Source organism: Bos javanicus, chromosome 27 (genome assembly GCF_032452875.1).
Source record: "Bos javanicus breed banteng chromosome 27, ARS-OSU_banteng_1.0, whole genome shotgun sequence".
NCBI classification, from domain to species: Eukaryota; Metazoa; Chordata; class Mammalia; order Artiodactyla; family Bovidae; genus Bos; species Bos javanicus.
Genome location: NC_083894.1, coordinates 28377985 through 28391793, shown reverse-complemented (window position 1 = coordinate 28391793; position 13809 = coordinate 28377985).

Below are 13809 nucleotides of genomic sequence, written 5' to 3'. Positions count from 1 at the left end.
CGGACTCTGAACATCTAATATACAGCCCAGAGAGAGATTCAGATGCTTCAATGTCTTTTAAGAGTCATCCCACAAGATCATCTCCAAGGTCAACATCTTTCCTTTCAAGAGTCACTTTATTCATTATTGTGGAAAGATTCACCCCTGTTGAATTTATAATGATGTGAAAATACAAATTTAAGGTCGTGAGTGATGAATTAGTACTTCAAATATTTGAACAGTGTGAGTAATTTAACAGATCAACTCCTTGCTTTGGTATGTCCCAGAAGAGACACCTGGTAGAAAGCATTTCCAAAACAGATTATAGTATATAGGAAATTGCTTCACAATGTCATCATGATAACTGGTCTGTATGAAATGAAACTCTGACCCACAATATTATGTACCTGGCCCAGGCATGTAATAACACCACAGTTATTCTTTTTCCTTCTTTCCCACATAATTCCTTCTAACTTCCTTACTAAATCTTTACGAATACTACTCTCCCCGCCTTTTTTTTTTTTTTTTCAGTTCCTGTTCAAGTTAGAGCCCCATACTTCATGTTTCTGACTTGATGAGGGATTTTTCGTTTTGAGCTCAGAGCCAAGAGTGAAGCTCTCAGTGGAATGTTATAGTCATCTCCACCCCTGGACCCTGGCCTAGAATTCTGGTTCCTTTGCAACGGACCAACTTTCAACACACTAGATGTTTGGGAAATTTTGTATATGTGTGTGTTAAAAAATATACATCTTTCAATCCTCATTCATTTGGGAGAAGAATTTCACAAGTATTAACAACTCAAGAAAGCAAGTCATCCTGTAAAAATGATTTAGCAGAATAATTAGCTAACTTGACAGAAACTAAATGACCATCCAAAAAATAACTGGGGACCAACCATGCAGAAGATTACATTCTTATGGAAAATGTTGTCTTTTCTGCTTAATCATAAAGACTCAGTTTGTTCCAACTCTTTCCCATAAATACAAGATGGAGATTACCTCTTTCAAATGGTCCAGGATGCTCTGGTCTTGCCTAGTGTCTTAACTAGCATGTAAGATTCTTTGGTTTTTTGAGAAATTCTGGGGGTGTTCTGGAACCTAGATATTCAACTGAATGTCTAAGAAGTTCATTTGGATGAGCATTTGTGAGTGTTCTTCGTTCAATCCTAAAGCGATTTGAACTCTGTGAGATCCTGTGAAGCAGGTACAAATAATTCTTTCTGTCCATCTGGGACTTACATCTTCAAGACTGACCAAAACCTGCCCTGGTATTGTAGGTATTGTAGGTTGGAAGAGAAACTCTCTTTTACTTAGGTGGTAATTATCTTGCTTTAGAATTCCACCATCTTATTTTTTTTTTTTTCCTGTTGTATCTGTTGTGGTTTCCAAAAGATCATCTAATAGAATGAGGTGGAAATCAGCTGTCAGCTTTATTTTCATAATAGTAAGTAAACCCCTGAGAGCCTGCAACGGGCTAGGATTTACATCTGTGTGTGCTTATTATGGGTACGAAAACTACAGTTCTATCTCAGAAGTGCAAGGTAAAGAATAAATATCTTCTCTCAACTCATTTTCTTTTAAAATGTACTTTCCCCCCCTCTTACCTAAGACCTTGTCATCAAACTATTACTAATTCTTTCCCTTGCTTGTCCTACTGCTGAATCCGCCCACCAATCTCTAATGCCAGGTCACTCCAATTACTCAGTTTTCTCCGTGAACACTCTCTTTCTCCATTCTAACAAAGAGCTGGGACAAAAAAATCCTCTCTTGTCCCTTCCTTTCCCTTTATGACCAAACACTCTCCGTTCTTTTCTATCAGCTCAAGGAATCTATCTGCTCTCCCAATTCACCACCAACCTCATGGCACTACTCAGAATTCACCAGTGCCATCCTAATTGTCATATGAAGCATCATCCTCTTAATCCTCATGCTTGGAACATTGATACAAACATCATCTTAAAACCTTCTCCTAGGACTCATAGTAATATCTTGCATGTGTACATGCTAACTCACTTCAGTCGTGTCTGACTCTTTGTGACCTTATGAACCGTAGCTCACCAGGCTCCTCTGTCCATGAGATTCTCCAGGCAAGAATACTGGAGTGGGTTGCCATGCCCTTCTCCAGGGGATCTTCCCCACCTAGGGATCTTCCCCACCTAGGGATCAAACCCGTGTCTCTTACGTCTCCTGCATTGGCAGGCAGGTTCTTTACCACTAGCGCCGCCTGGGAAGCCCAGAGTAGTATCTTAGTGGCAGAATTTTCTCTGTCTCCTTTTCCTGATTTTTTTTTTCCCCTACTTGTATCATAAATGCTGGTTCATGACCCAATACTTAAAACTTTTTTTCTTTTTTTAAAATTTAAACTTTATTTTCTATTGGGTATAGTGGATTAACAATATTGTGATAGTTTTCGGGTGAACAGCAAAGGGCCTCAGCCATATTATATGTACATGTATCCAGTTGTCCCCCCTCAATCCAGACTGCCATGTAACATTGAGCAGAGTTCCATGTGCTGTACAAAAATCTATTTTTTTTCTTAAATACACAATAGTCTTAGAAAAATGTCACTCACTGCCACAATATCAAATGTTGGTAATTCACAAACGTGTGTGTGTGTGTAATTTTTATCCTAAACTCCAAGCCTCTGTTTCCAGATACCTCAAACTAAACAATCAATTTCCATTCTTCCATTTCCCACTCCCCCAAAAGCAGACATCGTTGAAGATCAGAAACTAGGTGTCATTTTTCTTCTCACATACCCCTTTCTTCTCCTGATTTCACCCATTTGGTGCCCCAGTCCCAGCACTCTTTATCAGAAGCAGTTTTTACCCTCATCGTCTGTCTCCTTTGCTTCTCCCCTGATCTGGGTGCGCAGTCATTCTGTAACAGACCTTTTCCAAATTCCCCTCTTACTGCTTCAGTTTCCATTCTCCCAGGCAGCCATCCTCCTTCCTGCTACTAGAATTAATCTTCTAAAATACAGCTATTATCTTGTCATCCTTTATGTAACATCTCTATTGGCTTCCTGTTGCCGTAAAGTTGAAACTTCTCCTTAGAGGGTAGTCAAGTCCTTCCCAATTTAAGTGCTGCATAAATATTCAACCTCTTTTCTCTCTTCTCCTGGTGTTTGGTATACTCTGCTCACACTGAACTATATTTTTCTTACTTTTGTAGCTTTAAGTCTGTTTTTCCTTCTCCCTAGAAATTCTTTAAAGAATCCTCCTGTAGTATGGGAGACCTGGGTTTCATCCCTGGGTTGGGAAGATCCCCTGGAGGAGGGCATGGCAACCCACTCCAGTATTCTGGCCTGGAGAATAACCATGGACAGAAGATCCTGGCGGGCCACAGTCCACGGGGTTGCAAAGAGTTGGACACGACTGAGTGACTAAGCACAGCACAGAAATTCTTTCCCTTTCCTGCCTAGTAGGCAGACCCTACTCAAAACCCACCTTTTCTGTTTTTCTCCAATGCTCCCTCACAGAATTGGTTGCTGCTGTGTGTGCATCTTCCTTATACATCTTCTCAGCTCAGCACCTTTCTGATTGTCATTGTTTGTTTTCAAGCCTGTCTCTCTGCTCCACAGGAATGATGCCTCAGGAATCATCGCGCTATCTCATAAAGTACACATCTGACATACGTTTATTAAAATGAATAGGATGTAAATGTATTCAAAGAATTCCCAATTTACATGAAATTCCATTTCAGAGCGATTGAGCAGCAGTTGCAAGAGTTTGAAATCTTTCCAAATTTACCTTTTTACCCCAATGCAACGGGGGCTTTCACAAAGTAATCAAAACGTTTCCCAGCTCTGCAGCTATATGAACTCAATCTTTTTAAAAAATTTTTATTGGCGTATAGTTGCTTTACAGTGTTGTGTTAGTTTCTGCTGTACAGCAAAGTGAATCAGCCACATGTATACATATACGCCCTCTTCTTTCAATTGCCTTCCCATTTAGGTCACCACAGAACACTTAGAGTTCCCCGTGCTATACAGGAGGTTCTCATTATGAGCTCAATCTTAATTGTTCAATCAGAGGTATAGTTAGCAGGACTCAAGAACAAGGCAAGTTGGTTTCTGTCACTAAATTTTTATGTTCTTATCCATTTGAGCCCCCGCATTTACTTACTCTGTGCCTGATTTGCTCATATTAAAAAGAAGCAAACTTATATAATAATATCAATAATTTTCTCATTAACCATCATAATGAGGTATTATAAAGGTCAACTCATCCCTTATCTGTAAATTCCCCTGTAAAGAAAAACAACTTTACGATGCCAAGCCTTCATCTTGATTTCTGAAAACTTTAATGATAACTCTAGAAGGGAGATGTAGGGTCCCTTTATAGAGTTGATGTTTTACGATTGGTTAAAATAGCCTCTGTCTCAGAGACTGCTGGTTACTCCCCAGCCCCATCTACCATCATCTACTCTCTGTGTAAGTGTTTGAGAACCTCTGAGAGTCATGGTCTCCACCTTGAACCTTTAGATGGAAGCCTGTCTTCAAGAGAGCACCAGCGAAGCAGACACAACTTTGAATTCTGACTCTGCCCCTTCACATGTGTCTCCTCAACTGTAATAGGGGGACTAGGCCACCCACTGTAACCGATCACTGTGGGGAGGATTAAATGAGCTCATGTAAGTCAACGTCCTGCCTGCAGGAGGCACTAGAAAAACAACACCTCTATTGATCGTCACCGTCCCCTGAATTCTAGCTTCTGCTGCTCCTAACAAACCTCTCTGAATCCAGGCCAACTTTACTAAAAGAAGCATTGTGTCAAGAGAATAGGTGATTTTTTTTTTTTTTTTTTTTTTTACCATTCAGTTATGACTGAATAGGCAATTTTGATTTATGCTAGGTCATCTTGCCTGGAGAATCCCATGGACAGAGGAGTCTGGCAGGCTACAGTCCATGGGGTTGCAAAGAGTCAGTCACGACTCAGCAACTAACAGTTTATCAGCACTTAAGTCTGCAAAGAATAAGTAAAACTAATAAACAAATCAGATATTTTTATGGACTTGAAGTTTTCATCTCACTGCTCCTAATTCACCTCCTCTTGTCATCCCTTTCTGGGTTTTCAGGGGGACAGATGACTCTTAACTGACTCAATGGGAGGCAGTAAAGGGGAAAAGGAGGTTTAAAAAAAAAAGGAAAATGAATATTTGAATGTTAGGTTTAGTAAACAGAATCCCAGTTCTAATCACAAGATTCCCATCCCTGTATGATCCTGCACATACCCCGTATGATCCCTTCTTCTTGAGCATGGGTGGGACCTATGGATATTATTGGTTATGGCTCCTGTGATTAGGTTGGGAGATTATCCTGGGTGGGTCTGACCCAATCAGGGAAGTCCTAAAGTGGAGGGCTGAGCCTTCCCTGAAGAGAAAGATCATCCTACTGACTCTGAAGAACTAGCTGCCATGTAGTGAGAGGGTCACGTGCCTAAGAATAGAGGGCAGCCTCTAGGAGCTTAAAGCAACCCTGGCTGACAGCCAGCAAGAGAACAGGGACCTCAGTGCTATAACCACAAGGAACTGAATCCAGCCACCAGCCTTGATGAGCCAGAAAGAGGACCTGAGCTGTAGCTCATAACACAGTCCAGTTGATGGCCTGATTTCAGCCAAGGTCTTTCTTCTAAGACCTGATACAGAGGACCCAGTTATGCCCTGCTTAGACTTCTGGCCAACAGAACTGGGAGCTGATAAATGAGTGTTGTTTTTCTGTGTAAGACTGGAGTGATCTGTTACAGAACAATAGTAAGCTAATGCAGTTATAAAAACATTTTAATTTATACAGTGCTTTAGACAGCAGATATTAAAGAGGATAGATAATGACAAAGAGGAAGAAAGTCTGGAAGCTGCAGTGACACTCACAGCTCTGCCACTTCCTAGCTTCATGGATTTGGGGAGTCAATTTCCCCAGCCGTAATTTTCCTTGTCAGTAAAATGAGGAGCTGAATGATGGAGAAAATGCGTCCACGGTGCTCTCCAGGCTCTAAAAGTCCTCTCACATGATATTTTACATCCTCAGATGATGAACCTCTCATTTTCTGAGGATAAAACAAGGCACATGGGGAAGTAATGTAGAAACTTTCACAGGTAGAAGATCAAGCCCAACTCAGAAATCCTAGCTCCTCCATCTGTAGACCATCCCATCTCCAGCCCTTTCTCTGAGCTTCAGCCAGACTCACAGGCATTAAATGGACTCCAAGAAAGTTTATAAGCTTCACTCACAGGTCCAGAGGGGATCTGAAGAGTTGTGGCTTTTTTTCTATTTTTGGAGGGTGGAGGTTTGTTTTTATTTCTCACAGGGAGATTTTTGGTATATGTTCTCTGCCAAAATAATCAGTAAGATAAAGCGCCTGCCATGGAGATGAATGCTCTGTAAACTTTGATGTGCATTCATGGTGGACATAAAGAATTTTCCTATAAATAATAACAATTTAACTCAAAAATATATCACAGCCTAAGGATTCTTTAGGGAAATGTGTATATGTTCCTAAGGAAGGTCCATGGTCCTGAAGAAGCGAAATTGTTGGCATGGAAGAGAGGGACATTTAACAGAGCTGTTTCAGCTCTAGTACATAAGGCTTTATCTGTTGATCTGTACAAATAACCCAAACGGAAAATTCTTTATGAGACAGAAAAGCAGAGTGAAATGTTTCAAGTCCACAAAATCAGTTGGAATGAAATTATAGCTGTGTCATTTAGAGAATGGTTCCTCTCAACAAGATTTACTACATTACTGTGACTAGATGAATTTATCTCCTTTTCTCAACCTTATTAAAACATAAAACACTTCCCTAAAGCCACTTTGGCTCAAATATGTTTTTCAAGGAAAGTTGTGGTATGCATTAGCTAATTCCAAGAAACCAGAGTAATTTAAAATTTTCAAATCCTGGAACAATCTCAAAACGCTCAATAATAGAACATGCTTTAACTCAGCCCACAGACTACCTATAAAGGCAAGATGAAATGGATGATGAAAGGCCATAGTGACCCCAATTTTGACAAACTGAACCCCAATTCTGAAGGAAATGTTGGAATTGAGATCTGAGCTAACCAGTTTGGTCAATCAGCATTGGTGAAATTGTGTATACAAACATCAATGATATTGTAGACAAGAGTTTCAGGTAATAAAAGCCACTCATGAACTATCCTTCAGTGTTTTAATGGGATAATAGAACTAATATTTAACTGGACTTATATGTCTTTAATCACACTTCCTGTGTCTTGAAAATATCTGTGAATTCAGGTGGAATTATGGTGAAACCAACAAAACTTTAAGTTTCATGGCTCCACACTTGCAGGAGTCCCTTCCAAGGGCTGTGACTAATTTATATTAATTTTCTATTTTTTAAAAGGCCCTCCAACATTTACTCCTATTTGAAGGATACTATAAATATAGTTTGAAGAATATAGTAAAAAGGCAGAGAAGTTTAACAGTTAGGGTTCACTCTGTTGACGTTTGACTAAATAGTTGGGTTTTTTCTTACATGATCAACCCTGAATGGTTGAGATTATCCTTCTCTTCTCAGTGCAGAGAGCATCCTCTGTTTACCATGCTTTGAGCACGTGGGTTTGCACAGCTTCTTCAAGAGTTTTAGGATAAGGGGCACCTGGCTGATAAAGGGAATGTCCTTTTTTGTGTCACAAGTATGGTATCTGTTTGCTGACACCATCACTGACACCATGAATGGAACTGCCCAAAACACAGTTTTGTTCCATATATTTCTTATCAAAATGCTCCAGAGTACAAAAAAAGAATATAATTTTAACCTTCCTCTCTGGCCTTAATCTTTCTTCCTTATGGTGCAAACCCTGGAAAATAAGGACCATGCCTGATTATATTGCTCATGTATCATTGACTAAAGTTCTCTCTACCTTCTTGATGATGAATGTATATTTATGTACATGTAAACAGAGGAAAAAGGTCTTTGAGAGCAGATTCTGTGTTATCGAATTTTATCTTTCATGGTACTTAAAGAGTGATTTATTCCTGTGAGTTATGTTGAAAATATAGGATTCTGTGGTTCTTTCTAAGGAGGAAAATAACACAAATTAATCATTCAAGTTAAATTGACTAATAAATTAATCTAGTCAAAACATTTAACTTGTTATCCAGTGTAGACCTAGCCTAAAATTAGAATATAGAAGTATTTCATAGCTGCATAACTAATCCAAATCACCTTTATCTTACTTACAATTCTAGAGTTTCATATCCTTATTACATGCTATTTCCAAACAGAAGTTTAAGGTTATACTTTTAAGGTCAAGTTCTTAATAGCAGTAATGGTTTTTTGTTGTTGTTGGTAATGATGTCTCCAAGTGTTATTATCATGGGAAATTGCGTATGGCTTCTATTGTCTGTATATATGCATTTATACACAAGACAGTGTTTGCTATTTCTCCTGATTCTGTGGACCTAAACTATGAAAGATCAAGAAAAAGAGTGTTCTTACGTGGAAAAAGAAACAGGGTTTTTTTTTTGTTTGTTTGTTTGTTTGTTTTTCAGGTTTTAAGAAAACATCAGCTAGCCATGCCAACATGTAGTAAATTAAGACATAAGTTGTACTTACAAAACACCAAAACATACAAATAAAAATGAAAATAAAAATTAGCAGCTTAGAGAAATGTTTTTTCTAGACTATGGAAATTATCTGCAGTTTTTACTTCGGGGGAATTTTTAAAAATTCATGCAGAAGTGATTTCTATCTTGAGGCATTATAATAATTAAAATTTTAGCATAATCATGAAGAAATCATATCTAGTCAGGAAATGAAAATCTTGTTGGGAGACCTTCCACACACAAGCCTTTAAGAACAACTCTTCACAAAATTCCTATTAATATATGATCAAGTGAACCTACCATGAGTTATAAAAATAAAGATTCTCTTTGTAACTGAAGAGATATTGGAATGAAAATAACATTATCTACAATGTCAATGATATTTTTTAAAAATTATATATCCTAAAGCAAATGTTTCTAAAAGATAAATTCTTATACCATTATAAGCAGCTTGATAAGTACAGCTGTTTTCATCTTGGTTAGAAAGAAAAAAAAAAAATAAAAACACCTTTTCTCCAAGTTGGTTTAATTGCATTTCAAGTGAAAACATGTTTTGTTCTCATTAAGCATCATTTTAATTTCTGATAGAAATCATGGGCACTTTGAAATGACTGCACCTTCACTGCAAGGATAGCTAAAGAAAGAAAGCAAACATTTTGAAAACATTTGTAACATATATTAGCTTCAATAAGCCAGACAGTAAAACCATAGGGAAATTTCTGTTCTGTAAGAAAAGTGGATATAAGCCAAGTGACCCTGTGGACATATTTGAAGAATCATTGGTGATCTTCAGTAAAACCAAGCTCTGATTAAACCATAATCCTAATAAATATTGTTTCTTGAAATTTTAGGTGAGTTACTGATATATAATTGAATCAAGATTCTGCTTGTATTGCATATATGTGATCTCTGGAAAAGAAATGTTTATTGCTACCTATGATAATTGATTCTAGATAGAGCAACCACACATTCTATTGGGTTGGCCAATAATTTCACTCGATATAATGGAAAAAACCCAAATGAGCTTTTTGGCCAACCCAATTGTATTCCTAGGACTCTCCTGGTTTATACTTGTGGTTCAGGTATAATTACTAATAGCATGTTTGCTTACTCTCAAAAACCTTGTATTGGTCCATAAATTATAGTCGTTCTAGTTATAAAGTACTTTTGTTTAAGGAATTTATTTTTTAGCCATCACTAATGTAGCATCAGCTTGTATCTCAGGCATTGTGCTAAATGTTTCATACATCACTACGTCATTTAACATTCAGAATAATTCTATGAGGTAGGTATTATTTTCTACTTTATAATTTTTTAGATGCATAAATTAGAGTTTAGGATTTCAAAATCCCGTACTTTGAAAATTTGCCTAAGACTGTGTCTATGCAATACCCTTAATAATATCAATACAAAATCCATTTCAAAAGTTAAAAACAAAATTTAGGTATTTGAGCATGTAATATCCTTTTACATTGCCCCATAACATTTGAAAATGGATTTTTTAATTCAACTTGCATAGTTTCCCTTTTTTACATTCTTCTTTTACAATGTTGGCTGGAAACCTTTGGCAAAGAAACTTCTCTTTTCTTGACCATATTATCAGAGCAATCTCTCCTCTTAATGTAATTAATGTTTAATTGCTTTTCAGGAAAAAAAGAAAGTAGAAACATAAAAATGGACAGAATACAGTGATTTTCTTGGAAGACTTATAAATGACTGGGGTTTTACTCTCCTTAATTAAGAGCACTTCCTGCAGATGACAGGGTATTATCAATTTCCTTTCTTCTCTCACTCTCTCCTTTTTTATAGATTTGTTTTTCAGAATTTTCACTGAAATATCATGGTAAATACTTTCCTGGTTTTCTCATTCCACTAAATCCCAGATAGCATTTCCCAAAGATAACTTTTAAGCCCAAATATGTAATTGCTCTTAATATGTAGTTTGGTTTGAGGATATAAAAATAATTACCCACTAGAAGTAAATGCCTAACTTTGACTAGGACAACTTTGCACAATCTCATTTGTTAATCTGGTTACTAAAAAAGATAGACATCAATTTTAACTGAGACACCCAGAAGACTACCTGATTATTGAAGTCATTTTCAGCCTGTAAATTGTGTATCTTAATTTATTATTGAAAATGGTGTTTGGAAGTATAGACTCTGGACTATTCTATAAAGCTGTAGTTGTCACACTAAGTGCCACTCAATTATTTAGTAGACTAGTCTGCCTATGTTTCTATTCAAATTGTAAACTTGGGATTGGAGGCTGGGATTGGAGTGAGCCATGATAGAGTCTCAGGATAGTTCAGCGGATTTTTCAAGGTCAAGGTCACTTCTGACCTTGACAAGAACAGTTTTGTTGGTGTTATGGGGGGTGTAATCTTGATGGAATTATGTGTGTTCAGTCGTGTCTAAGTCTTTGCAGTCCCATGAACTATAGCCCAACAGGCTTTCCTGTTTGTGGAATTTTCCAGGCAAATGTAGTTTGGTTTGGGGGTGGGTTGCCCCCAAAGTGGGTTGCCATTTCCTACTTTCCATCTTCCTGACCCAGGGATCGAATCCACGTCTCTTATGTCTCCTGCATTGGCAGGGGGGTTCTTTACCACTAGCACCACCTGGGAATTACAGGCTTGATGGAAGGGAAAGAATGAGGACTTCCAGTTAGTAATGAGGACTTGGATCCATGTGTTCATCACTGATGCATGCTACGCCAGGCAAATCCTAAGACAACCCCCCATCCACCTCCTGGTATTTACACCCTCCTGTAATAAATACCCTTCCCTTGAGTGAGTGCTTCTAACCAATAAAGTGTGGGAAAAATGATATCACTTCTGTGATTAGCTTACACAAAATAACAATTTCTAATTTACTAGGAAAACTCTTCTCCATTGCTGACATTGATGAAGCATGCTGCCATGTGGGGAGGGGAGGGCCATGTTGCAAGGGACTGAGGGTGACCTCCGGCCAACAGTCACTAAGGAACGTAGGCTCTCAATTCAGTAGTTCACGAGGAACTGAAACGTCAATCATTACCTGAGCATAGAAGAGGATGCTTCCTCCTTTGAACCTTTACATAAAACCTCAGCTCTGGCAAGATCCTTGACTATAGCCTTGACCCTGAAGTAGACCCAGTTAAGCCATGAAGAATAATCCTGATGCACAGAAATACTGAGAGAATTCATGCGTGTTATTTTATTCTGCTAAGTTCATAGTGATTTGTTACTAACCAATAGATAACTTATACACTTTGTGAAATGCCCCTAAAATGAGGGTCAGGAAAGGAATAAAAGGGTATTGAGTTAAGGGCTTCCCTGGTGGCTCAGACCATAAGGAATCTGCCTGCAATGTGGGAGGCCTGGGCTCAGTCCCTGGGTTGGGAAGATCCCCTGGAGGAAGGCATGGCAACCCAGTCCAGTATTCTTGCCTAAGAGAACCCCATGGACAGAGGAGCTTGATGGGCTACAGTCTTGGGATTACAAAGAGTTGGACACAGCTGAACAACTAACACTTTAAGCCACCAGAAAAGGAAAGCAAAGCTAGAAGATAAAAAATAATAAGATATATTCAAATTTTGTAAGATGGGAAGCTGATGGATTTATAATAACTAACTTAGTAAAGCCACAAAAGTTGTTTATATAAAGGTGGAAACCCAACAAGAGGAAAATGTAGCCATGCTAAAGAAACTACAGAAAGGCCCTGGAATGGGAAGCACCAGATACACAGGAAGGTAGGGCCAAAAGAGGCCATTGTGGTGTGAAAACAGAAGGACCAAATGAAGGAAAGTACGAGTAAGAAATATTTAGATACACAGGTCTGTTCCAATACCTTGAGTAGCAAATAATGGCATAGCCTAGAAGAAGCTTCAAACAAGGCTCACTCAAGTTTTCAGTGGTAAATCTATCTGTGAAAGTGAAGTCACTCAGTCTGTCCGACTCTTTGCGACCCCCTGGACTGTAGCCTACCAGGCTCCTCCATCCATGGGATTTTCCAGGCAAGAGTACTGGAGTGGGGTGCCATTTCCTTCTCCAGAGGATCTTCCCGACTCAGGGATTGAACCTGGGTCTCCCGCATTGTAGGCAGACGCTTTACCGTCTGAGCCACCAGGGAAATTCATCTGTAGAACTCAACTGTAGCTAAATGTTAGGATTATTTTGGGGGGTGGTGGAAAAAACTTTTCCTGATTTAAAATAAAAGTTGAAAACTGGTGATTTTGATGGTAATTCTGGTTGAAAGTGTAGGGGAAACTAGGCAAGTGAAAGTCTACGTGGGTAGAAGGGGAAGACAGTTAATAAAAACTATAGATTTCTGATGATAAGCTTGCAAAGATGCACTGTCTCGGAATGGTTGGGAGAAACACAGAACAAGCAGACGTACACGTGAGGTTGTGGGAAAAGGAATAAAAAATTACTCTGGAATTTTAAGATTGGGTAACTAAGAGAATTGAGCCTCTATAATAGAAGAATTTGTTTTTTAGACCCATTGACTGAGATACAGGTTTTCAGCTGGCAACTGGAATGCTTTTGTTTCACACCATGAGAAAGACTTCAGATCCAGAAATGTTAGGAAAAGAGATAGGAAAAAATATCTTTAAGGATAAGCATGTAGAGGCCACTGAGAGGAAAAAAAATGCCAGGGAATAGGACCCAAGAGAGAGAGAAAGAGGGTGTAATCATGAAGGTACTGAGAAAATTAGAGGGGTTTGGTGTCATAGAAGAAAGAATTTTAAGAAAAGAGAGGTAAGCAGTGTTAATCATTGCTGAGAAACAATCAGAAATAAAAAAACTGGAGAAAATTCTTTAATATTGAAATAACTTTGAAAAATCTGATGTAGGGAATCATGGGGCTGAGATAAAAGAAAGAGGGGAGAGTGATGAGAAAAAAGGACACATAATATAGGCCTCCTCTTCTCAAGCCTTTTTTCATCTCAAACTCCTTTTCACTCTTAAAAGTATGCAGGACCCCTAGAGAGTGTTTCATTTTGTGGGTCATCTCTACCAATACTTAGCCTACTTGAAATTAAAAACTAAGGAAGACATTTTCAAATTTATTAATGCATTTAAAAATAAAAATGCTAGGGAATTCCCTGGTGGTCCAGTGATTGGGACTCTGTGCTTCCACTGCAGGGGGCACAAGTTCAATCCCTGGTCAGGGAACTAAGATTCTGCAAACTATGTGGTGTGGCCAAAAAAAGGAAATTAAATAAAAAAGTGTAAAAAATAATGCTAACTCCATTATATGTAAAACATAAATAACATCATTTCAT